Below are 24453 nucleotides of genomic sequence, written 5' to 3'. Positions count from 1 at the left end.
GGCAGTGACTGTGCTCCTTATGTGGAAGTTAATTTTATAGCACTTTTTGCAAACACAGTCCTGGCTGATTACGTAGAAGACAGAATTATTCTGTGAACTGTTTTTGCTCCTGCTTAGCAGGAAAAGGACAATGCTTACAAAATTTTTTTAAAAAAATAAATAAATAAAAGGCAGCAGTTTTGAAAGAAAAGAAACAGTGACAATGAGAGAAAGTTCATCAGCCCAAGTATCAATTAATAAGTTTTGTAGAACATGACTTAAATTGATTGTCTTGATGTTTGTTTTCCTATGTGCATGGAGTAGCATCATGTTACTAGGCTGCAGCATCTGTTGAAAGATACTGACAATGCTTCTGGGGAAGTAGGAGGTTTTGGGGTTGTAAATCCCCTTCAGGAGTATTGTTGATCTAAACAGGAACCATGTGGCCTCATGGCTTGTAAAGCAGGAAACTTATGGATGAGGTAATGAGAAAGTGCTTCAGAAGTGGCCGATATTTGTGACGTATTCTAAACACAATTACAGTGCTAGGCTCTTTTTAATGGTGATTAACATATTATCCTAATGTGCCCAGACCATGTTTCTCAAAGGCAGAGTGGGTTCTGAAACACCTGAGGCTTTTAAAACTGTTTTTGCTGCCTCATTAATTACAGACAAAGCAGGGAATGGATGTTTTTAAACTAGCCTTTGGATGAGCTGTTAAAGCAGTGTAATTTTCACTACTTTGTTACTAATAATGAATTAGAGGCCTCTGGCACAGATTGCTTTAACAGGATGCTAGAAACAAAAAAGTGGGGATGTTTTACAGCACACAGTTACCATTTGCTACATCAATATGTTACTGGAGTTTATAATAAAGAGCTATAGCCACAGCTTCCACAGTACTGTCAGAGCTAAAGCTGTAGATATGAAACCTCTGAACTCTGCAAGGATTTGAAAAACCATGTCTGAGAACTGGTGTAAGATTTGGGTAAATATGCCTCCACTCAGATGGGAAGACCATGTGAGGGATTCTAGAACAAAAGAAAGATTTGACAACAGTTATGAGTGGATGTTTACAGACAAACTGTGAGAAAGGGTCACATGCACATGACCACATGACAGATTACAGTCACCAAGCTATCAAGGGGACATTTTATTCCTATGAACTTTAAAAAGTAAACACTTCTGAGGACAGAATCTGCAAAACTGAAAAGTTTCTAGCAGTAAAAAGGCAAGGAAGGAAGGAACAGCTGTTTGTATTGTGTTCCTGGCCCTAGAAGTTTAACAGCTGAATAAAAGCCTCTCAAGTCCATGATGTTCAAGGTCCTTAGGGCAGTGAGGATGGTGCATGGGAAGCTCACTGCCCTGGGCTTCAGGAGAGCAGACTTTGGCCTCTTCAGGGATCCGCTTGATAGAATACCATGGGATAAAGCCCTGGAGGGAAGAGGGGGCCAAGAAAGCTGGTTAATATCCAAGACTCACCTCCAAGCTCAGGATTGATGCATCCCAACAAAGAGGAAGTTGGGCAGAAATGCAAGGAGGACTGCGTGGATGAACAAGGAGCACCTGGACAAACTCAAAACACAAAAAGGAAGCCTACAGAAGGTGGAAGCAAGGACAGGTAGTCTCAAGGCAATACAGAGAAATTGTCTGAGCAGTCAGGGATCAGGTTAGGAAAGCAAAAGCTCTGGTGGAATTAAATCTGGCCAGGGACATCAAAGGCAACAAGAAAAGCTTCTCTAGGTGTGTAAGTGATAAAAGGAAGGCTAGAGAAAATGCCTGCACTCTCCAGAAGGAACAGGAGCCCTATTTACCCAGGATGAGGAGAAGGCTGGGATACTCAATTACTTTTTTGACTCCATCCTCACTAACAAGTGCTCTTGCCACACCGCTCAAGCTGAAGAAAGCAAAAGCAGGGACTGGGAGAATGAAGAACTGCTCATTGCAGGAGATCAGGTTCAAGACCACCTAAGGAAGCTGAATGTGCACAATTCAATGGGACCTGATGAGATGCAGCTGTTGGTTGTGAGGGAACTGGCGGTTAAAGTTGCTAAGCCACTATCCATTGTATTTGAGAAGTCATGGCAGTCTGGTGAAGTTCCTGCTGACTAGAGAAGAGGAAATACAACCCCTATTTTTAAAAAGTGAAAAATGGAAGACCCAAGAGCTACAGTCTCACCTCTGTGCCCAGCCAGATTATGGAGCAGATCCTCCTGGTAACTATGCTAAGGCACACAGAACATAAGGAGGTGACTGGTGACAGCCACATGGCTTCACTAAGGACAAAACGGGCTTCACAAATCTGGTGACCACCTAGAACGGCGTTACAGCATTAGTGGATAAGGGAAGAGCAACTGACATCATCTACCTGGATCGTGCAAAGTGTTTGACGCTGTCCCACATGGCAACCTTGTCTCTAAATTGGAGAGAAAAGGGTTTGATGGATAGACTACTCAGTGGATAAAGAATTGTCTGGATGGTCACACTCAAAGAGTAGCAGTCAATGGCTCAGTGTACAACTGGAGACTGGTGATGAGTGACATTCCTTAGGAGTTGGTATTGGGACCAGCACTGTTCAGTGTCTTTGTAGGTGGCATGGACAGTGGGATGAAGTGCACTCTCAGCAAGTTTGCCAATGCTGAATGGTGCAGTTGGCATGCTGGAGAGAAGGGATGCCATCGAGAGAGTCCTTAATAGGCTTGAGGGGTGGGCCCATAGAGTTCAATAAGGCCACGTGCAAGGTCCTGCACTTGGGTCAGGGCGATTCCAAGCACAAATGCAGGTTGGGCACAGAATGGATTGGGTGCAGCCCTATGGAGAGGGACTTGGGGGTGTTGGTGGATCGGAAGATCAACATGACCCAGCAATGTGTACTTGCAGCCCAGAAAGCCTGCGCTATCCTGGGCTGCATCAAGAGCAGCATGTCCAGCAGGTCAAGGGAGGTGATTCTGCCCCTCTGCTCTGCTGAGACCCCACCTGGAGTCCTGTGTCCAGCTCTGGGTCCCCCAACGTAAGAGGGACATGGACCTGCTGGAGCAAGGCTAGAGGAGGCCACAAAGATGATCAGAGGGCTGGAGCACATCTCCTGTGAAGACAGGCTGAGGGAGTTGTTCAGCCTGGAGAAGAGAAGGCTTCAGGAAGAGTTCATAGTAGCCTTCCAGTAGCTAAAGGGCACCTACAAGAGAGCTGGAGAAAGACTTTTTACAAGGGCATGTACCCATAGGACAAGAGGTAACAGCTTTAAACTGAAAGAGGGTCAATTTAGATTAGATATAAGGAAGAAATTCTTCCCCGTGAGGGTGGTGAGGCACTGGAACAGGCTGTCAAGAGAAGCTGTGGATGCCCCATCCCTGGAAGTGTTCAAGGCCAGGTTGGATGGGGCTCTGAGCAACCTGGTCTAGTGGAAGGTGTCCCTGCCCATGGCACGGCGATTGTAACTAGATGATCCTTAAGGACCTTTCCAACCCAAACCATCCTATGATTCTGTCATTCTATGATTAGCAGTTGGAGCCGAAGTGGGAGAAAAAGAATGGTAAACTGCAGTTTTTACATCATGCTCCCCAACACTGCTTGCACCAGAATTTCCCCACTAAAGACCAGTTTGAACTTTACCAAATAGTCTTTCAAAGCCCCTGGGAGATGTCAGGCCAATGGGAGGTGGGGTTTGCAGAAGCACAATACCCAAACAGCTGGAATAGTATTAACAGCGCTGCTGGGTAAGACAAGGCATTATTATTTGCAGCAAGTCCATTATCCATCCATATGCATATTGCTGGAATATGTAAATACTTAGCAGTTCCAACAACAGAGCTTTAACTGTTGACCAGCCATAGGCCTGGTCTTCAATCCTGCAATTAGGAAAACAAAGCTTAAAACAGATGAAAATTCTTGTACTTTTTTGTACAGCTGGGAAACTAGCGATTTTTTTAGCCACTTCTCCTAGAGCTGCCAGTGTACATTTCCCTTTTCAGCTGACGTGCCTGGAAGGTTTATCTCAATCTACATCTACACAAAACCTTGTTGAGCACCAGCTGGTTGGAGATTTATTAGTCCCATTATCATGCTGTGTTCTGGCAAATGGTTCTAGTAGTGAGATCATTACAGCAACATAGTACAAGCTGCTTAATGTGCCAATGAACCAACCTTATATCAATACAGGCAGCACAGAAATAAATATGAATGACAACAAGCACATCTTATTTCACAGTAGAAAGGAGGTTGTGAAGTTGCATCTGATGCCCTGGAAGGTTCTGATGTTTTAAGAAAGCACATCATGTAGAAAAGGATAGTTAGGGAAGAGAGTAGTAAAAGAACTAAAAGAATCCTTTTTTGCACATAAATTGTTAAAGAGCCCAGATGGACTAGAAGGTATATTCTACAGCCTCTTTTGAAAAGCTATGTAATTTTTCTAAAGGTATTTGGAAATTATTAAGCCACATGTTAAAAGCAGGGCTGAAAACACAGCAAAGATGTGATCAGATGCATCTCCCAGGCCATTGTGGCCAAGTTGCACACACTGGCAAAGGGGGATGTCTCAGGGATTGTCGAGAGACCTGTCACAGCCCTGAAGGGATGGCCTTCCTCAGACCCTTAAAAGGAAAAGGATGGGTAGTGGCAGGCTGCATTCCAGCCGCAAGAAGCCAAAGAATAACAGACCCTATGGAACAGTGGAAAAGAAACAAGAAATTCAGGAGAAGACATCCCATCCTACCACTGGAAAACGTAGAATATTTTAACAAGGCTGATTTTTGTTTGTGACTACTCAGAATAATGTACCAAACCCAAACTGGATTAATTTGAAGTGGCCCCAATGCAGACAAGTATCAAGAAGAGCTTTTTCATTGAGGTGCCATTACTTTGAGCTGTAACACAATTTGTCCCCCTGGACTTGAATGGGAAAGACTGTGTAGGTCTGAACAACCATGCTGGATCTTTGCTGCAAAACTGTTGAAGGAAAGAGTGAGTCTAATGAATTACCCGTTGACACTTGTTTTCAGACAGCTGGATGTTACGTTACAAGACATCCTCGTTCTTCCATGTGCGGTGTATATGACCTGGAGGTTGACTTCAGGAGTTCATCTTCTGTCCTAACAGGAGACGTGTATATGGCTGCATCAGATTCAGGAGAACCGTTCACATTAGAGAGACCTTTTCATAAGTGCAATCCTCTGCCCATGTTGTGCTGCACAATTTGGTTTTGGCTTAGAAATTGCAGTCCAACTATCATTTATCCGACAGATGTGACCTTCTCGGTAAAACCCACTGGGAGCTTTTCTTAGTGACCCTACATGTATTCCTGTAAAGTTGAATTTTTGTTCTGGTTTTCCATTTCAGTAGGCAATATTGCCCATATCTTGTAGCACAGTACAGAGCCCAAAGACTGCCCAGGTAATACTGTATGGTGATCGGGTTGCTTTTTCAGCAGTCTTGTTAACAGGTAGTCCTATAACTATATTTTCTTCTTATTTATTTTTTTCTGTTAACGATAAAATTTTCTTAGTTTCAGTACCTCTTATTAAGAAATTTTTTACATGTAAACTTTTGCAAGTATAAATTCATGTATATATGTAAAAAGAGGTGTGTGTATACAGTTATACGTATTTTTACACACCTTTCTGAATACACTTATAGAGATATTTACGTGGGTATATATCATAAGCTCCAAGGTGACCACGAAGGCAGGTTTTCAGCTGTCAAACAGTTACAAGGTGCACTGCGATCCAAGGGATTATACTGTTAACACAATGGCAGCCCCATGCTGGGCAGAGAGGTTGACATTCTGCTCTGCCTGTACTTCTGGGTGCCTGTACTTCTGGCCTCACCTGCCAGCCAGTCTGAAAGAGCATAGAGCAAAAGAGAGATAAAAATCTTTTCTTTGCACAACAGAATTCCATTTCAGATATTTCTGTAGCTTGATGGCAGTTAGTACCCCTGCGCTTCTGTTGTGTGAAGATTTTTAACTGTTGGATCTGCGTAGTCACAAGATGGAAAAAAATCTGTAACAGAGATAATTTAAATTTAACAGATGTGATTTAGGGGCAGAAGATTGAAGAACAGCTTTTATGATCATTGTGCAAATTTATCTTAGTCATCCATTTCTAGGCAATTGAACCTGAGACATCTGCACCATCTGCGTGTTGATCACTTAATTATAAACTGCTGGGAGACACTCAAATAAATATATGAGAGAACAAGCAGATAAGAAACAGAAATATCAGTTCCTGACAAAAAGAAACAATCTTCTCAAAGCACTCCAGTTTCCTTTTAAAGAATTCCAGCAGGACTTGAGGACAAAAGAACAGAAATGATGTCTTACATCACACTGTGGTCAGGCTTTCTAAACAGTTTCATGAAATTTTCGTGAATTAGCTAGAAACCCATAGTCTAGATGAAACTACTGTTCTGGATGCACAGGTCCTTGGAAAACTATTTACAAGTGGTTATTGGTGGGCTGCTGTCAGAGCAAAAGGACAGGTTGAAACCAGCTGCACAGGACTAGCTCCTTGGTGTGACAACTAATTAGTATTTCATTAGTGTCATGGGTAATGTCATGCCAAATGTATTTACTAGACAACAGTGAAATGAGAGAGACTTGCAGTCTACTGCAGAAGAGGAAGAGAAAGCAAAACTATTTTGATAGGTTGCTGTGTTTTTCCTGAGGAAAAAAACATTACTCAGTAGAAACAAGAGCAAGGTGCCATCCTTGAACACGGATACTCATTTGCACAAATACAGGAAAGACGTAACAAGGATTCAGTAAGGTATTTTGTGTAAGTAAGGCTTATAGTGGTACACAAGAGGAAGAGGAGTCATTAAAGTCATCCTGCTGTGAAAAAGTAAATATCATGCCAGGATTTATAAACCACAGTGTGATTTGAGGTGCACAAAGAGATTATTTTATTGCCTTCAGTAGTTTAAAGGCCTGAACTGAAATACTTCTGTAATTCTGGAGCATGGTGCTTCATGGAGGATAGACAGAGAGTCTGTAGTAAAGTAACAAGATCTAAAGGTCAGGAGAGCGTGGCATGTGAAAATGAACCAAGACTGATGAATCCAAATAAGAGATGACAAGAATGATACATTAGATATGTCCAAAGTAGTGTTTCTCAGCTCTGCAGAAAAATAGTTTTAGTCTTGTTTTGCTACTTTTAGACTACAGAAAAAAAATTGATGTAGTTGTGGCAAGGAAGATACTGATCAGATATTAAGGACATTTCGATAATAAAGGTAATAAGCAGTAGCATACATTGCCTAAGGTGATTGTGAAATTCCCCTAATTGGAAATTTGAAAGAACAGATTAAGCAAATCTCAGGAATGAAATTGGCATTGTTAATCCCTCCTTGGGACACTTAGATGGTCTAGATGACCTCCTGAGACTTCTTCTGGTCTATGACTTTTTCAGAAACTTTTATGCATTAAATTATTAGATCACACATTCTTGGAAACAAGAACCATGTCTTTTGTATTTGTACAGTGCACAGCAAAGCAATTCATGGCTATACACTGGAGTGATCATAGAAACTGTATAGTAATAATGATATCTGATCAGCCTTCTGTGTTGGAACATAACTGTAAGTTGTGAGTCACTCTGTTGTCAGTGCTGCGGTGGGTTGACTTCGCTGGCCACCAGGTGCCCACCAAGCTGCTTCGTCACTGCCTTCCTCTGCTGTACAAGGGAAGAAATACAACAAAAGGCTTGTGGGTCAAGATAAGGACAGGGACATCATTCAGCAATTACCGTCACAGGCAAAACAGACTCGACTTGGGGAAATTAATTTAATTTATTACCAATCAAAGGTCAGAGCAGGATAATGAGAAATAAAATCAAGTTTTAAAACACCTCCCCCTCAACTTCTTCCCAGGCTCAACTTCACTCCCAATTTCTCTACTTCCTCCCCCAAGCAGCACAGGGGGATGAAGAGTGGGGGTTGTGGTCATCTCATCACACATTGTCTCTGCTGCTCCTTCCTCCTCACGCTCTTCTCTGCTCCATCACGGGGTCCCTCCCATGGCAGACAGTCTTCTGTGAACTTCTCCAGTGTGGGTCCTTCCCACAGGTTCTTCACAGCTGGGCTCCTCTCTGCACGGGGCCAAACCTCCTGTCAGGAGCCCACTCCAGCATGGGCTCTCTACAGGGCCACAGCTCCTTTGGGCATCCCCCTGCTCTGGCGGGGGGTCCTCCCCAGGCTGCAGGTGGAGATCAGCTCCATCATGGGCCTCCCTGGGCTGCAGTGCGACAGCCGGCCTCACCATGGTCTGCACCACGGGCTGCAGGGGAATCTCTGCTCCAGAGCCTGGAGCACCTTGTCCTCCTTCTTCACTGACCTTGCTGTCTGCAGGGTTGTTTCTCTCACATATTGTCACTTCTCTTTCCAGCTGCAATTGTGCAGCAGTTTTTCTGCCTTAAATATGTTATCCCAGAGGTGCTACCATGATCTCTGATGGGTTCGGCTTTGGCCAGCGGTAGGTCTGTCTTGAAGCTTGCTGGAACTGACTCTGTTGGATATGGGGGAGACTTGTGTCATTTTCTGAGAAACTACCCCTGTAGCCCCTCCACCTCCCACTGTGAAAACCTTGCCACACAAGCCCAATACAACCATGGCTCAGAATTACCTGGCATCATTCAAATTATCTTAGCTAATTGTAGCAGTGACTGGTATAGATAAATATCTTGTTGTCATGTGATCTGTAGTAGAAATCAGTCATTTTTATACTGTAATTTATCATTTTAACATGTGTTTGTCAATATAGTCACAACCCAAATTTAAGTAGAGAATTATTATCCATATATATATATGCAGGGCCTTGAGAGTTCGTATACTCTTGGAGCACTGAGCAAGAGTTACTTCAATCAGATGGTTGGTAATACCGGGTGCCGTTGAACTCAGGGTGCTCTCGAATTTCTTACCGCTTTTCTGTATTCATCAGTTGCCATACAAGCCTAAAAAGTGTAGCAGATATGAATATGGCCATGCTTTTCAGCCCCTTGAGGGATATGCCCTAAATGAATTATATGCAATCTGTATTGAAATGTCTTGATTAAAATGACGTATTTAGGTACTCGTTTAGACTCTCTTTAACTAGTAAGAAGGATCAGTATTGCATTTACCTGTCACTGCCTGGTGTTTATTTGCAGCTGTAGTCTAGAAAAGGTGATACGCTGTGACAAGGCTTTATCCTGAAAAACCACAAAGCAAGCACTTTACAAACCAGAATGGTTCAGAAGAATCACTTCAGGCAGCAGATGGAAGTGGGCAGCTATTTACAGTGCAGAGTGGTGTTGCACAACAGTTTTTGAAAGCAAATGTAGAAAAGCGTCTTTTGTTAACTAAAACTCTAAGGGGAATTAATTGGTGAAGAATATATTTTCTTGAATGGGAATTTGAACCTAGCAGTAGGGAGTAGCACCCTTTATGAAAGAATAAAATTGTCAGATCTCAGTGTATGTCTACGTTACACAATGCTGAAAAGCAGAATATGTTAGTCCCTGTGGAGGGTTACATTAATGCAATGGTACTTACTTAAATGTTCAAGATAATTTACTCAGATCTAACTTGATTGTCTGTGGATGATACTGATACTGACAGGTAGACACACCCTTAATTTTGTATTTCAGATGCAGGAAGCTCAAATATGATTTCACAACAGTATAAATCACAGGTAAATTTGTTGAGGTGAAGAGGTGTTTTATGGTTTAAAGCAGGGTGTTTTATGACACTCAAGTCTTTAGGAAGGCGCACTCATTGAAGCCATGCATCACCGGACTTCATGAACAGTGTGAAGGGGGATAGTGCAGCTGTTGAATTTAATATCTGATTTTGCAAACAAATTCTAAACCCAGTTACAGGTGTTTTTTTAAAAAAAATGCATAGTAACTTCTTTAAATGATTTTATAATTCTTTCAAGACTAATTTAAAATGTTTCCTTTCTAAAACAAACTTGCATGTTTCTTTATCTCTTCTACAGTATTATCTACATTTTGAAAGAATGAATTCTTTCAGTCCTCCTTTCGAACCTCCTGATGCATAATGGAACATATAAATTCATGACAAATATAGAGAAGTATTGGTGTAAAATGTTGTGGAGTTTTATTTGCAGAGGAGATGTTTCTGTTATAATTTTTAACCTGAAATTCTCATTAAAGCAGTTGGGAAGCTAGGGCATTCATTCTCATGGGTTTTTGGAGGATCAGGACTAGATTCTTGCTTTCTTTCTGCTGAGGAGAGACTTTAATTGCCATATTCTATGTCCCAGTTGATTTATCTTACCCACTAGGATAAAATAACTATGATAACTTTTTTTTTTTCAGTTCAAAAGAAGCCTGAATAGCTAGTACAGAATTGTTAAATCTCATGTCACCAAGTAGTTAACTAGTGTTCATATTTAATATTTATAAAAAATGAAATAGTTTAATTTCTTTTGTCAATAGTCCCACTCTTCATAAATAATTCAATATTAACTGTAGCAGGGATGTCTGGCTGTTCAGCACTGTAGATTAATATTTTTGCTGATGGATTATGTTTTGCCTTTTGCTCTCTGGTTCAATTAATTTTTAATAACTATACAAAGGGTGATAAATCAGACAGGCTGAGTTGAGATACAGAAGTTGAGACTTGTCTGTAGCTCAGTAGTAGTGGCATTGTTTGGGGTCTGAGAGATTATCTGAGGGTATCTGGAATTTTTAAGGGCCAGTCCTAATTTAATCCTGCAAAATTCTGATGGAGATCATGAGAGGGTCTTCTAAAAAGTGGTAAAGAACGGACGCGCTGAATTACCTGCGTCTGACTTCATTTCTGCAGGTACATCCTGTGGCAGCCAGGGAGTGGCATAGGAAGGAAACTGTAACTGATTTATGGGTGGAAGATTGGTTCACTGTTGTATTATAGAAAATGAACTGCAATGGGCTCTACAGATCTCAAGATGAGACAGATTCCTTTGTAAAGTTTCTAGAAATGAGCTAAGCTAGTGAAAGGACCCAGAGATGTATTAAAATCATGGAATATTACAGAAGTAGGACAAGCACTGTTGTGAACCTTTGGGAGGAACAGAGAAGAAAGCAGGAAAATCTGTTTTTTAAAATTGCACTCAAGTGGGATTTAGGAATTATTACAAAAGAAAACAGACCAGAAAGCCTGGGACACACAAATAGACATGACTGGGAGATTCTATGCCTGATAGAAACAGCCAGTATAAATCTTGGAATATGGAAGCTAAGAGGCACCCAGGAGAAGTTTCTGGGCATCTTTGTTATGGGGAAAGATTGCTAATGCATAGTGGGGAGTATTTTCATTTTTCCTACTGCTGTGGAAAGGAGTACAAAAGCATTGTGTCAGGGCAATATGGAATTGTTGAATCCCTGTTCTTTGAGGGAGAAATGTGCCTGAATTGTGCCCAAAGAAACAGTGACAGGCATTCCAGGGTGGCTTACATTCAAGTCTTCATATAGATGGAGTAAGGCATCATCACAAGAAGGAATTACTAAGAAAAAGATGGAGGCAATTATTTCACTGCAGACAGGAACTTTGTAGTTGAGGCACTCACTGTAGCAAGGGAGTCTTGCATTCAAGTTCTTGATCTGAATCAAGGAACAGAAGGTCTTGAGACTCTATTTTCTATAACCAACTATTGTGCTGTTTGAATATTTAGGAAAATGTGTTTTCTTTAACAGGACAAACTTGTAATGATCTTTGTTTTCCTTCTCCTGGCAACAGAAATTGTGACTGTGTGCCAGGATGGAGGAGACTTTTCTTCTGCCCAGGCTTAATGACAGCATCTGATGGTGTTGTTCTTGTACAGTGTTTTCTTCTTTTAGAATTGGAAGCTGCATATGGAATTAGGGAAGAATTTTTCACTTGATTTTGGAGATAAAGGTGTATTGTGACTTGCGGGTGTTAGCAGACGCACAGCCTAGCAGTGAACTGTGTATTTAAGATATTTAAGTTCTCCGCAGAGAGGGCTGATGTAAATCAGGTGAAGCATTTTGCTAACACAGCTAGAGTATATAGAATATATAGTTAACAAAGATGAGGAGAAAGCTGAGGTACTTAATACCTACTTTGCCTCAGTTTTAACCAGTAAGACAGGTGGCCCTCAGGACAACTCATCTGTGGAGGTGGTTGACAGAGATAGGAAGCCAAATAGGCCCCTTGTATTCCAGGAGGAAATAGTTGGTGATTTACTGAGCCATATGGATCCTCACAAGTCTATGGGACCAGATGGGATCCATCCTAGGGTGATGAGGGAGCTAGCAGAAGAACTTGCCAAGCCGCTCTCTATCATCTTCCAACAGTCCTGGCTCACTGGGGAGGTCCCATATGATTGGAAATTGGCCAATGTTACCCCAGTCCACAAAAAGGGCTGCAAAGCTGACCCTGGCAACTACAGGCCTGTCAGCCTGACCTCGGTGCCTGGCAGGGTTATGGAGCAGATCATCCTGAATGGAATCACACAGCACCTTCAGGATGGACAAGGGATCAGACCCAGCCAGCATGGGTTTAGGAGGGGCAGGTCCTGTCTGACCAACCTGATCTCCTTTTATAATCAGGTGACTCACCTGGTGGATGAGGGGAAAGCCGTGGATGTGGTCTATCTGGACTTAGCAAGGCCTTTGACACTGTCTCCCATAATATACTCCTGCAAAAGCTGGTATCCCATGGCTTGGACAAGTGTACTCTACACTGGGTTAAGAACTGGCTGGAGGGCCGGGCCCAGAGAGTGCTGGTGAATGGGGCTGCATCTAGCTGGCGGCCAGTCACTAGTGGTGTTCCACAGGGGTCAGGGTTGGGTCCAGTCCTGTTTAACATCTTTGTTGACGATTTAGATGAGGGGATTGAGAACCATCATCAGCAAATTTGCTGATGACACCAAGTTGGGAGGGAGTGTTGACCTGCTGGAAGGCAGGAGGGTTCTGCAGAGGGATCTGGATAGACTGGAAAAATGGGCTGATTCCAATGGGATGAAGTTCAATAAGGCCAAATGCCGGGTGCTGCACTTTGGTCACAACAACCCCCTGCAGCACTACAGGCTGGGCGCAGAGGGGCTGGAGAGCAGTCAGACAGAAAGGGACCTGGGGGTACTAATTGACAGGAAGCTCAACATGAGCCATCAGTGTGCCCAGGTGGCCAAGAAGGCCAACGGTATCCTGTCCTGTATCAAAAATAGTGTGGTCAGCAGGACAAGAGAAGTGATCCTTCCCCTGTACTCTGCATTGGTGAGGCCACACCTGGAGTATTGTGTTCAGTTCTGGGCCCCTCAGTTCAGGAAGGACATTGAAGTGCTGGAGTGGGTCCAGAGAAGAGCAACACGACTGGTGAAGGGACTTGAACATAAGACCTATGGGGAGAGGCTGAGGGAGCTGGGGTTGTTTAGTCTAGAGAAGAGGAGGCTTAGAGGTGACCTCATCACTCTCTATAACTGCCTGAAGGGAAGTTATAGCCAGGTGGGGACTGGTCTCTTCTCCCAGGCAGTTAGCAATAGGACAAGGGGGCAATGGGCTTAAACTCTGCCAGGGGAAATTTAGGCTGGATATTAGAAAGAAATTCTTTACAGAGAGAGTGGTCAGGCATTGGAATGGCCTGCCCAGGGAGGTGGTGGACTCGCTGTCCCTGGAGGTTTTTAAACTGAGATTGGACATGGCACTTAGTGCCATGATCTAGTAAACGGACTAGATGTAACTGTATCCTCAGTGGGCTTATTGAGCAAAAGGATGGAACAACAGCTAACTTTGTTGTTGGGGGCTAATTTTTCATCACTGTCTGAAAGCTGAATTGTATCAAAGAGCAGTGAAGGCTCTTCTGCCAGAGAATGTCACCGCTCTACATCTATTAACATCTGTTTATCCTGTGGCAAAACTCCAGTCTGAGTTCCATTCCCCAGCAACCCAAAATACAGCTCTAAATGCACCAGTGCCAAAGTCTTGAAACACAGGTCTTTGCAGTACACAACCTGGGAGGTCAAAATGCAATGAAATGCACTGTTCACTGTCACTGCTGAGCAGATCCTGGAAATAGAGGAGTGATGAACGCTTGATTGATGTTTCCCGGCTCCAGTAAAAATTAATTAGCCAGTTCAGACTAGAATTCAGGAATGCTCCAGAAGGAGGACAAAAGCAGATTTTCTCCTGCCTTTTCCTGTTCCTGCCATGCAGGGTCAGCTGAGCAGCAGCACCCTGAGCTGAGTTACCAGCTAATGCCAGAAACTTTGAATAGTGGAGGAAAGCATTATTCTGGAGTTAGGCACTGATCTCAAGTGGAAGGGATATCTCTCCCCTTTCAACTGAAGACTGCAGTTTCTCGTGGATGCAAGGGATGGAGCTGAAGCAACATCAGTGCCTAGCATTGGAGATTTATGATACAGTATGATTAGAAGCATAATTACTTTAGGATAAGAAACTTTAATGTGCCCGCCACTTTCTTTGTTGGAGTTTGGTCTGGTATTTGTTGTGAAGTAAGAAAGAATATTCACCTTGAATGCATGTCAGCTAAAGAGTACTTCCATTATGCATTACTTCTAATACCAAAGCTAAAGAAGTTCCAGCCTTACGCTTTTATTCCCTACCCCATCCTCTAATTCACTATCACTCTGTCATGCCAATACAGCTGTTTGTTTAGTGATAGTATAAACTGAATCACTGAGATGACTCAGGCTTTAAGAAAAATTATAGCTTATTTTTTAGTACAGCCCTTTCTGTGGTTGCTTCACAGACCCATAAGCAGCTGTACCAACTCGACAGATTAAGTAGAAAATTGCAGCATGGGAAGGGCAGTAAGTTTAGTTAGGAAAGCTTCCTGAGGTAGCTGTATTGGTGTACATCACTGTGTTGTAGAATTACACCCCTAGCCTTTGGAAGACAGTTCACCATAACCAACATTCTTTTTGCAAACAGTCTGAGCTGAGGACTGTGACCCTATTAGGTGGGGAAGAGCTGCCTTCATCTTGACCACTGATAATGGGTGGTACTTGACTCAAACTTGAAATGACAAGGTTCTTTGTACAAGAAATCACACCTTTTATGTGCTATGCATCCAAAGTCCAGTAAATGTGTTCTAGAATCCATGGACTAGATTACTTGAGTAGATAATTTCCACTGGCTCTGTAGAACTCTGTCCTCCCATGCCCTCCCATTAAAATTTTTTCTACCAGACCTTAAGGCTTTCTATTTCTGACTGTGGGAATAGGTGCCACTTAAGGACCAACATCATGTTGACAAATTTTTTACTTCTCAGACTTTGCTTATGCTGTCCTGTTGTGTGGAGATCCTACTGCTACTTAGCTGCAACATACTTGAGGAAAGTTACTGTTTGTCTATTTTGCTTTGATTTTAATCCTTTCAGGAAAATCTCTCTTTGATTCCCACTAACAGCTGACCTGTTAACTAACCTCAGCTCACATGTGTGGCTGTCTCCTGTGACTGTGGAGTGTGGTAGCTGAGCCACAGGTGGCCTGAGCTTGGAAGTTCTTCAGTTGTGTGATGGGCTCTTTTTACAACTCCTGCCTAGTGATTCTGTGAAAGTCTGGGTCTGTCATCACAGCTGTACTTGGATTTGTAGCCTGAGCTGTCTTCATTCAAACAGACATAAGGGAAATTTCTTGCAGGTAATAAGCAGTAGCCATGAGTACATGAAAAATACCTTTACTTCTTTCCACTCTTATGATTTGCTTTTCAGCTAATTGCTGTTACCAGACTTCTTACTACGTTCAATAGGTTGGTGATTAGGTAGGGCCGGCCTTGATGACTACAAAGAAGAGCTAGACCTATTTTAATAATCCTTTGATAGCGGTCAATAAAGTGCTAGTTTTTCATTAGCTTTTACACTGTCACATTGATGTTAACTTTTAGCTAGGTTCTCATACCTGAATCAAAACTCCACAGAGATTATTCTTAGTGTTTGCCTGAAGCAAAGGTACTTTAAACAGATTTGGTTTGAGTGTAATTGCGTAAGAGTTTAAACCATCTGCACCTCCTCCCTTCTTCTTTGTCTGATATTCATTTGATTTGTTCAACGAGCTAAGATAAAAAATAGCTCTACAAAAAGAAAAATGATTGGTTTTAGTTCCTTGAACTGATGATTCATTGCAGGTTCTGATAAGTACTGGAAATGATGCTGCAGACAAGGCAGGAATATCTGGAGTATTTTGGGCAGGGCTGCTGAAATTAGTTCGTGTCACAGAAGTATGCCATATAAGCTGACTTAACTGCTCGGTATCATCAAAAAATACTAAAATAAAAATATTCTCTACTACAAAATGTGATTTTTTTTTTTTTGTAGGTTGACATCTGTAATTTTTAAATAGGTTGGAGGTTGTTCTAACAATCTCTGTATATAAGGAATTTTATTTTGAAGACAGAAGATGCATTCTAGCTATGCTGACCCCCTTTTCTTTTTTACAGTTGGAGTAACTCTGCGGCTTAAAATCCTATGCCATGTTTTGGTTTACATATCATATTATGTTCAGTGCTTTTGGTACTTTCCTCTGTTCTAACCCATATAAGGAAAAAGCTAATATTATGAGTTTTATGAGAATACCTTCAGACTGATATAACTAGAACGACTGCCTCTCCCTTGCTCACAGTGTGTAAAATCCAGTTGCTTTCCAGACTAACAATAGTGTTGTGTTGACAGAATGAAATAAACACCTATATTGTTTAATCAGTCTTTTAAATGTTGAGCAGTCAGTGTCAAATGACTGATGACTGGCCCCTCATTAACTCCCACATAAACTGCCCCATGGGGAAAATTAAAGTGATTAAATGAAGGAATAATGAGTTTGTTATTATTTAATAATTTTTAATTTCAGCTAGCTAATTTTAATGGAGTTAAACTTACATGCTTTCCTTTACTAATCCAGTTCACAACCTGCTGGTGTAGGCACTTGTGAAGGCTAAAAAAGAAACCTTTTTGTAAATCAGTGCCATAGTAAAAACCGTTTAGTGGGGTTTGATATAGCACTGGTGGATTAAAAACTGCCTCCAGTCTCCTTGGTTCTTCTGCTTTCCCCATGAGGACCTTCCCATGTTTAGTTTAGTGGGAGGCTAATTTCCTATCCATTCTGAAACTCAGGTCCAGACATCCTTGTCTGCAGAATGGTTTGTTAATCCAACTAAACTCCAGAGCAGCTTAAGAGTTAGCTCTTGGCTACTGCCCTCGCCCAAGGGCTGCAGGAGCATTTCCCAGTGCTTGGAACATGAACACGCTGCAGAGCAGCAACACGTGTGTCATTGCGGCCACTGGCCTGCCAAGCTCAGTGTTCCACATGGGGCAGATGACCTGCATTACCCCCTCCACCTGCTATCGCCTGCTGCTTTGGCCATTCAGTGTGCTGAAGAGACGTGCCTCTAGAAGTCAGGCTGTTTTTCCGTAGAGAACCTACTAATGCAAGCATCCTGGAGTGTTTTACAAAGCAGATATCTGACCATGTGAAAAATAAGCTGAAATCTATTTATGTTACTTGCACTGAAGTTGTCTTCTCTGTTGTCTAAAACAGACCCCTGAAGTTAAAAATATATAGGCAAGACACTATGTTAGTTTTACAGCCAAGCAACGAGTCTGTTTCTGTGTTTATCTAGTTGAACGATTCCACAGTCAAGGCACATAATACAGTAAACTACGTCATTGTACCAAACAATTAGGATTGCAGGTGCCTGGAGAGTGCAGTTTGTTCAAAAGTTCGGTTAAAGTTGAGTATAGAGATCTCCCAAAGACATACCAAAATAATGCTGATTTCCAGGTGTGTTTTCCGCTAGAAAACTATTAACTAATGTAATCAGTTGATTTCTGAAACTTAAAAATAGCAGTCAACAAGAATAAACTTAGGTGGCCAACCTGTCAGAAGAGTGAATATTTAAACAGCTACATTGTTCTTTAAAAAATATATCATGGTTACTTTGAAAGGCCAACTCTAAGGGTTGATCTTGTTGTGCTAGTTCTTCAGAAACATCATTCTATTGTGGATATTTTTCTTTGGTTGTGTAATTTTCCACAAAATATTTTCACAAGAAAAGAATGCTTTTCTTCTGAATGTAGATATGTCAGATTTTTTAATAGACTTTACATGGGTTTTTTAATAGGGCTTTACATGGGTTTTTTAAGAGGGCTCAGTACTAGTACAGTTTCATCTTGTTGATGTCCTTGAGTGTTTTTCTTTGTTTCAAATATACACTGAGGTTTCTGTATAAGAATTGTATCCTCTAATCTTCTCAGCTCCCACAGAAAATGAGCATGATCAAGCAGGCAGAAGACATTAAGTATATATGTTGTTCTGTTGAGTTCAGTGTAACAACACAGACAAGCAAAATGGTTTTCTGTCAGAAGCAGGCTTTTAGGGATCAGAATAGGTCACAGAATAGCTGAAATTTAGATTTCATCTGTTGGTTCTGGATTTGATTTTGTTAGCCACAGCAAATCCAAAACAGAAAAGAACCCCAAAGCTCTTCTTGAGCTATACAGACCATTTTAAATCCCAAAGGAAGATAACTTTGTAAGGGTTCATGAAGGTCTGAGTTAATTTTCTCTTCAGAGTTCTGTTTAAAAGGTCCTTCAAAAATTGATTTAAATGCACTAAATATCCAAAGGTAATAGTGTTTATTTAAAGGTCTTTCCAGAACACCTCCGGAGAGAGCAATGCAGTATTTGCTTCTGCCTGATTATTTTCATTCTTGATGATGAAAGAAATAATGAAATCTCACTACGTAGTAAAGTGGCCAACAATTGTCATGGAGGTAAATAAGGAAGAGAAGAGGGTTATCATATATGGCAGTGTGGGTCACACTGTAGCTCAGGGGCATTCATACAGTGCATTAAGCATAGTTAGGCAGGTAGCTAGTAGCAAGGAATGGTCATTTTTACAGTCTGTATCACTGATTCTGAAAATTCCTGAGACTTCAGAGAGTACAAGCAACTTGGGTACTGTCAGTTCGATGCTAACACGAGATCTCAACAGGATTGCCTTCATAACAGGACAATTTTGTTTATAGTCTGTGTGTACACCCTTACAAAATGCATTCTTGTATATTCGATATGTTCCTACATTTTATGAATGCTGAAGAAATATAATGGTGCAGAGAAGATCTGCAGCATCTGAGAGGGAGATGAAGTGAGTATCTCAGTGTGAGCAGAATCAGAAACTCAGTCTGGTTATTCAGAAAGAATAGCTGACTTGATTAAATTGTAAGTAGTTGTATAAAGAGAAAAAAATATTAAAGGCCTTTTAATCTGGGGGTTAAAGTCATAGGAACTGATCACCAGAAGCTGAAAACAGTAAAAGTTTACAATCCCCATTCAGTTCTGAGTACGGTTCTCCCTCCACACAAGTTATCAGGGATAATGTCGAAATAAGAACTCTATGGTAGGCATCTATAGGGAGAAGCGAGCCATAAACTGGAGATTGACACAACATATTCTCTCTGTCAATTGACAGGGGAAAAGCCAGGACTCTGCACTTCAGCCAAGAGACTGGGAGTCAAAGAAAGTTTCTGAAATCAGTGGATTCTGCTTGAGAACAGAGCCTGGTAAGATCACACTGTTACTTCTACACTTTTTCTGGATGATACATGTTTTCACAAATTGTTTGGATAAATGGATTAAATGCACTAGCCTCAGAAGTGCAAATAGTACTAGATGTTCTGATTTTGCGTCTTGTCCTTGAACTCTCTGTCTGCAAATAACTTGGGAATGACTTTGGTAACAAGAGCTTGGGTATGTGGAGTACTGGAATAGAATCCTGCTGAAAGATTCGGATTGGAAGCTTAAGCTGTGGGAAAACTACTGCTGACATAAAATTTCTGTTAGTGTAGGGCTACAGAATACTTCTGTATCGTGCTATTACCAAAAATGTATGTAGTCTTTGAATTTGAGTTTTAAATGTAACATTACTCCAAGAAAAGTAATTCCCAGTGTTGTAAATTAAATCATGTACCTGCCCCACAGTTTAAGTTTTGGAATAAACAATGTACATGTTAGAAAGCATCCACCAGGTTTTGTGCTTAATTAAAACAGACAGAGACTTGGAAGGAAAGACTTCAGAGGAAAAACTTGCAGAAACACTTCAGACTTTGTTAAGAAGCAGACTTAGGATCAAGTCCACTTAAAATAATATTTCCAACTCAGTTTTGTTTAAAGTCATGAAACACCCTATGGCTTTGAACTAAGTCTGTTGTTTCACTATTTTGTTTTTTTTCCTTTCATCTAGACATATTTTTATGTCTATATTTGTATAAAATTTATTTCCAAGTATTTTCTTCAGGATTATAGAATGATCTTGGACATGCAAACCCTGAAAGGCCATCTGAAAACCTTGTATTTCTTTAGAAACTAGTATCACCAGAATTAAAAAGTTATTTTTTTACAATAATTTGCTCTCAAAAGAGCTGTGCGTGTTTGCTTGGCATGTTCGTTTTGATGTGAATGTGTGTAACATCGTATTTTTGTGAGAATTTTATTCCTTGAAGAAACAAACTTGACTTTATAACTTGAAACTGTATATGTGAGAAATAGGATATTTCAGCAAAAAATAAAAACATTTGCTTTTAAATTGCAGAACATTTTTGGAGCAGCTGAAATGATGAATTGACAAACATATGGGCTAAAGCCAATCTTTGTAAGACAATACCAGGATATAAATTTAAAGATCTGAGAACCACAAAACCAAGGGTGTTTGAGGCACAGTGACGGAAAGCCAGGCTGCTAATACAAAACATACTGCCTATGGATCTGAGAACAGTGCCCCAAATTACTAACACACAGCAACACAGAGTTGGGTTTCAACATTGTTCTTAATTTCATAAACTCTTACAGATTTCAGTAGATGTTTAACTCCAGCATTGATTTGTGCAGTTGTAAATGACTTGATATTTTTGTTTTTTTCAAGGTTTCACACAAGATTACTTTTTACGAATTGTTTGTTGAGTTCACAAGTAACCTACTATTTTCAATGGATGTGGAATCTCCATCACATAGCTATATGGAAGCAGTGTCAGAAAGCAGATCATGTAATTACAAAGTTTGTTCTCAGATATTATGAGCTGACTCAAAATGTTGTGTATATAGAATCTATATTAAAAGGGAGGTTGGGAGAAAGAGATGCAGGCAGCTATGCACTAGTCAGAGTGATTTAAAAAAAAACCCACAGAACTCTAGAACAGTTTCTTAAGGAAAAGATAAATACAGAAATAAAGGCAGAGCAGAATGAAATGCTGACGTAATTTGAGCTAGACTAACCTGATGCCTGTCTAGGTAGAAGTGCAGTAAATCTCGTCTGACATCAATAAAGGTTATCCTTTTGTTGACACATAGGGAACTATGCTATTGGAAAGTGGGATTTAGTAAAGTGTTTGTAAGGCTGTACCTCAGTAGAGAATAACACTAGTAATGAAATTAAAACTTCTCTGTAGCAGAGCATTAACTTTTAAATTCCTCAGGGTAAGTGTTGGATCTGAATCTTTAATACTTGTTTTAATTGCTTGGACACAAAAACTAGGGATATGATGATGAAATTTCCTGGTTATGCAAAGTACACTATCAAAGTGCTATTAGGGAAGAACTAGGTGACCTTTAAAATTACAGTAATGTAAACAGGATGAAATTCAGTAGTACAAAATGCAAATCCAAATGGAAGGAGATGCAAGGACTGAGAGTGAAACAATAACAAAAAACACTGTTTCAGCCAAAATCTCATTAGTTGGGAACTCAGGCAAGTTACTTTGGCAAGTACAGTTCTAAGAGCCTCGGCCTACATTATATGAATTATTTTTAGCAGAATTGGAGGAGCATCAATGATGTTACACAATGTTCTAGTGAACAAATCAAAATAATTTCTGAAGGTCCACTCATTCATGTTCAGGAAACAGGAATTAAAGTTGGAGCACATACAAAGAAACACTCTATTCTTCTTGCTATTAGCCTTTCTTACAATAAGATACCCCAAAAAGAATATGTTTACCCTAGCAAAAAGCCCGAGAAATAATAAAATAATAGAATCATGGAATGGTTTTGGTTGGAAGGGACCTTTAAAGATAATCTAGTTTCAACAGCCCTGCCATGGCCAGGCACATCTTTCACAAGATCAGGTTGCTCAAAGTCCCGTCCAACTGTCTGCTCTCTGAGAGCACATATTGTGTCTCTCCTTAACATGTTGTACAGTGGAGGAAGAATGCCAAGGGGAGGCTGTAACACTAAGGTTGGAGAGGAAAATAAAATGCAAAGGTGTTTTAACTGTCTGAGCCACAAAAACAAGTGAATATAAAATAGAGAAAAAACAAGTGGAAGATGATTCTTTTCCACTGAAGCAATCAAAGGCTGGATCACCTCCCAGTAAGAAAACTCAGTGCCAAAGAAGTAGCTACTTTTAAATTGTATCTCAACTAGTTCATTAACAGAGTTATGCAATATTGTTATTCATAATAGCAGGTGGCTTAGCTGCATCAGGTGGTTTCTTCCAGCCTCTGCTGCCAATTGTTGCCTCTGTGAGGGTGGATCTGTAAAGAATTCTGTACAATTACTCTGACAGATCACAGGTATAATGCAGATGTACCTTAACCCAAGATGTTTCTTTTCAAGACTGAATGTGGTGCTGGTGTCAGGTCTTTGGAACTGCCTGGTTCAGCTGTTACTTCAGTTGCTTGCAGCACATAGCAGGTCTTGGCAGTGGTCAGAGCTGGTTCGTTTGTGCAAACATATTAGATTTTCTCATTCTTGAGCTTCTGATTGATCAGTTAAGAATGTGAAAGGCTTAATTATGCTTTCGTAAACTTAAGGTGCTGCCTGTGGTGGGAAGTGCTTTATGCACACTGGAGAGGCCGTGTTCCCCTCAAACATTGCAGATACGATGTCTGGGCAGCACCAGCAGGACAGGTCTGGCCGGTGTTCCCTCAGCTTTCCTGACCATCCTTCCCAACGTGTGAAAGTGAAGGGAGTTTCTTGGAAAAAATGGGAAAAGATGAAGAGGAATAAACCCACCTTCTAGACACATCTCCAGAGTCACTGTTGCCTGTGTTAGTGGTAACTGTTACTGAGTTTATAAAGCCTTATTTTGTTGACCTCCTTTAGATCAATACAGGTTACCAAATCAGTAAGTGGGGCAAGTGCTTTTTTTTTCTATGAATTTTTGTTTTTCTTCCATGTATGTAACCACTGCTAACAGTTTGGGGAGCTTTGCTTAGGCAACATGCATATCTAACTGCCAAACTAGATTGAGCAACATGAAGAATTTCTGTGCGTGTTTCTGTAGCTCAGCTCTGTACAATGGAGACAAGCTTTTAACATGGTTCTCTTAGTTTCTTGCCCCATTTTTTTATCAGGCATCCAGTAACATACCGGATTGTGTCCAACACTGTGGAATCCTGTAATATGTACTCAGGTGGCAGAAGTAATTACATATACACTTCTGGTGTTTATGCACTTCCCACAGACCTCTTGGAGGCCTTGTGTAATAATTTTTGTTTAGTAAGAAAAATGTATAAGCATAATCACAAAAATGTATCAAGACCCTGTAGTTTGGTGGGTCACACAGCTTTCCTGGGTTCTGCAGAATTCAATTTGACATTTTTTGGCATTGACAAGTTCAGGAAGCGTTGGGTAAGCATATCAAGCCTGGCTGGGTTGGAGTTAACTTTCCCCATAGCAGCCCTCATAGTGCTGTGATTTGTATTTGTAGCTAGAAAGGTGTTGATAACACACCAATGTTTTGGCCACTTCTGAGCAGTGCTCACAGAGCATCAGGGCTGTCTCTCCAAACACCCCCTCCGAAGGCCAGTAGGCTGGATGTAGGCAAGAGTCTGTGAGGGGAGCTGGTCAAAGCTGCCCAAAGAGATATTTCATACCATATGATGTGTACTCAGCAATACAAGCTGAGAGAAAGGAGAAGAGGAGGGTGCATTCGTTACTAGGACTTTGTCTTCGAGATCAACTGTTACGCATATTGAGGACGTACTTCCCAGGAAGAGGCTGAACGTCACCTGCTAGTGGGAAGTAGAGAATTAATCTTTTTGTTTTCTTTTGCTTCCATTCATGGCCTTTGTTTTGTCTTTATTAAACTGCCTTTAACTCCAGCCATGAGGTTTTTTCATCCTATTTTCCACCCCTGCCCTGCTCACTGAGAAGAGGGAATGATAGAGTGGCTTGGTGGGTACCTGGTGGCCAGACAAGGTCAACCCACCACAGTGACTATAACGCTACCAGAGCTACTGGCATATTTAATTATTTAGAAAGTCTGGTGAGAACACATGTATTTATGCGTGCTATTGTAGGGGTTGAACTATTTTCTGTACTCTCTTTTTGTCTCCCTTCACAAATCCTTAGAGAAATTTAGCATAGCACAAGTCAATTTTATAGTGCTCAGCCGTCCATCTGGCTATAACTTTTGGAACTGGGTTTGACACTGCAGCTGATTTAAGCTAGCGAATGCTTCCATAAAAGGGGAGGTCCTGTTCATCCACACCTCCCTCCACTCCTTCATTCCTGCTTACTAGTGGGCACCAC

General features: G+C 41.1%; 1 protein-coding gene across 16 annotated transcripts in view; it reads left to right on the top strand.

Annotated features, from left to right (window-relative positions):
• Positions 1-24453, top strand: part of PRLR (prolactin receptor) — a 151211-nt gene that overhangs the window by 66931 nt on the left and 59827 nt on the right. For 15 of the 16 annotated variants that reach the window (XR_010468779.1, XM_065045130.1, XM_065045133.1 and 12 more), the window contains one exon: positions 19397-19487. The gene's annotated coding sequence lies outside the window, so the exon portion shown is untranslated. 16 annotated transcript variants of the gene reach the window in all.

Source organism: Columba livia, chromosome Z, assembly GCF_036013475.1.
Source record: "Columba livia isolate bColLiv1 breed racing homer chromosome Z, bColLiv1.pat.W.v2, whole genome shotgun sequence".
In the NCBI taxonomy this organism is placed as follows: Eukaryota; Metazoa; Chordata; class Aves; order Columbiformes; family Columbidae; genus Columba; species Columba livia.
The sequence above is the reverse complement of the archived record's forward strand: the minus strand, read 5'-3'. Positions and strand labels throughout refer to the sequence as shown.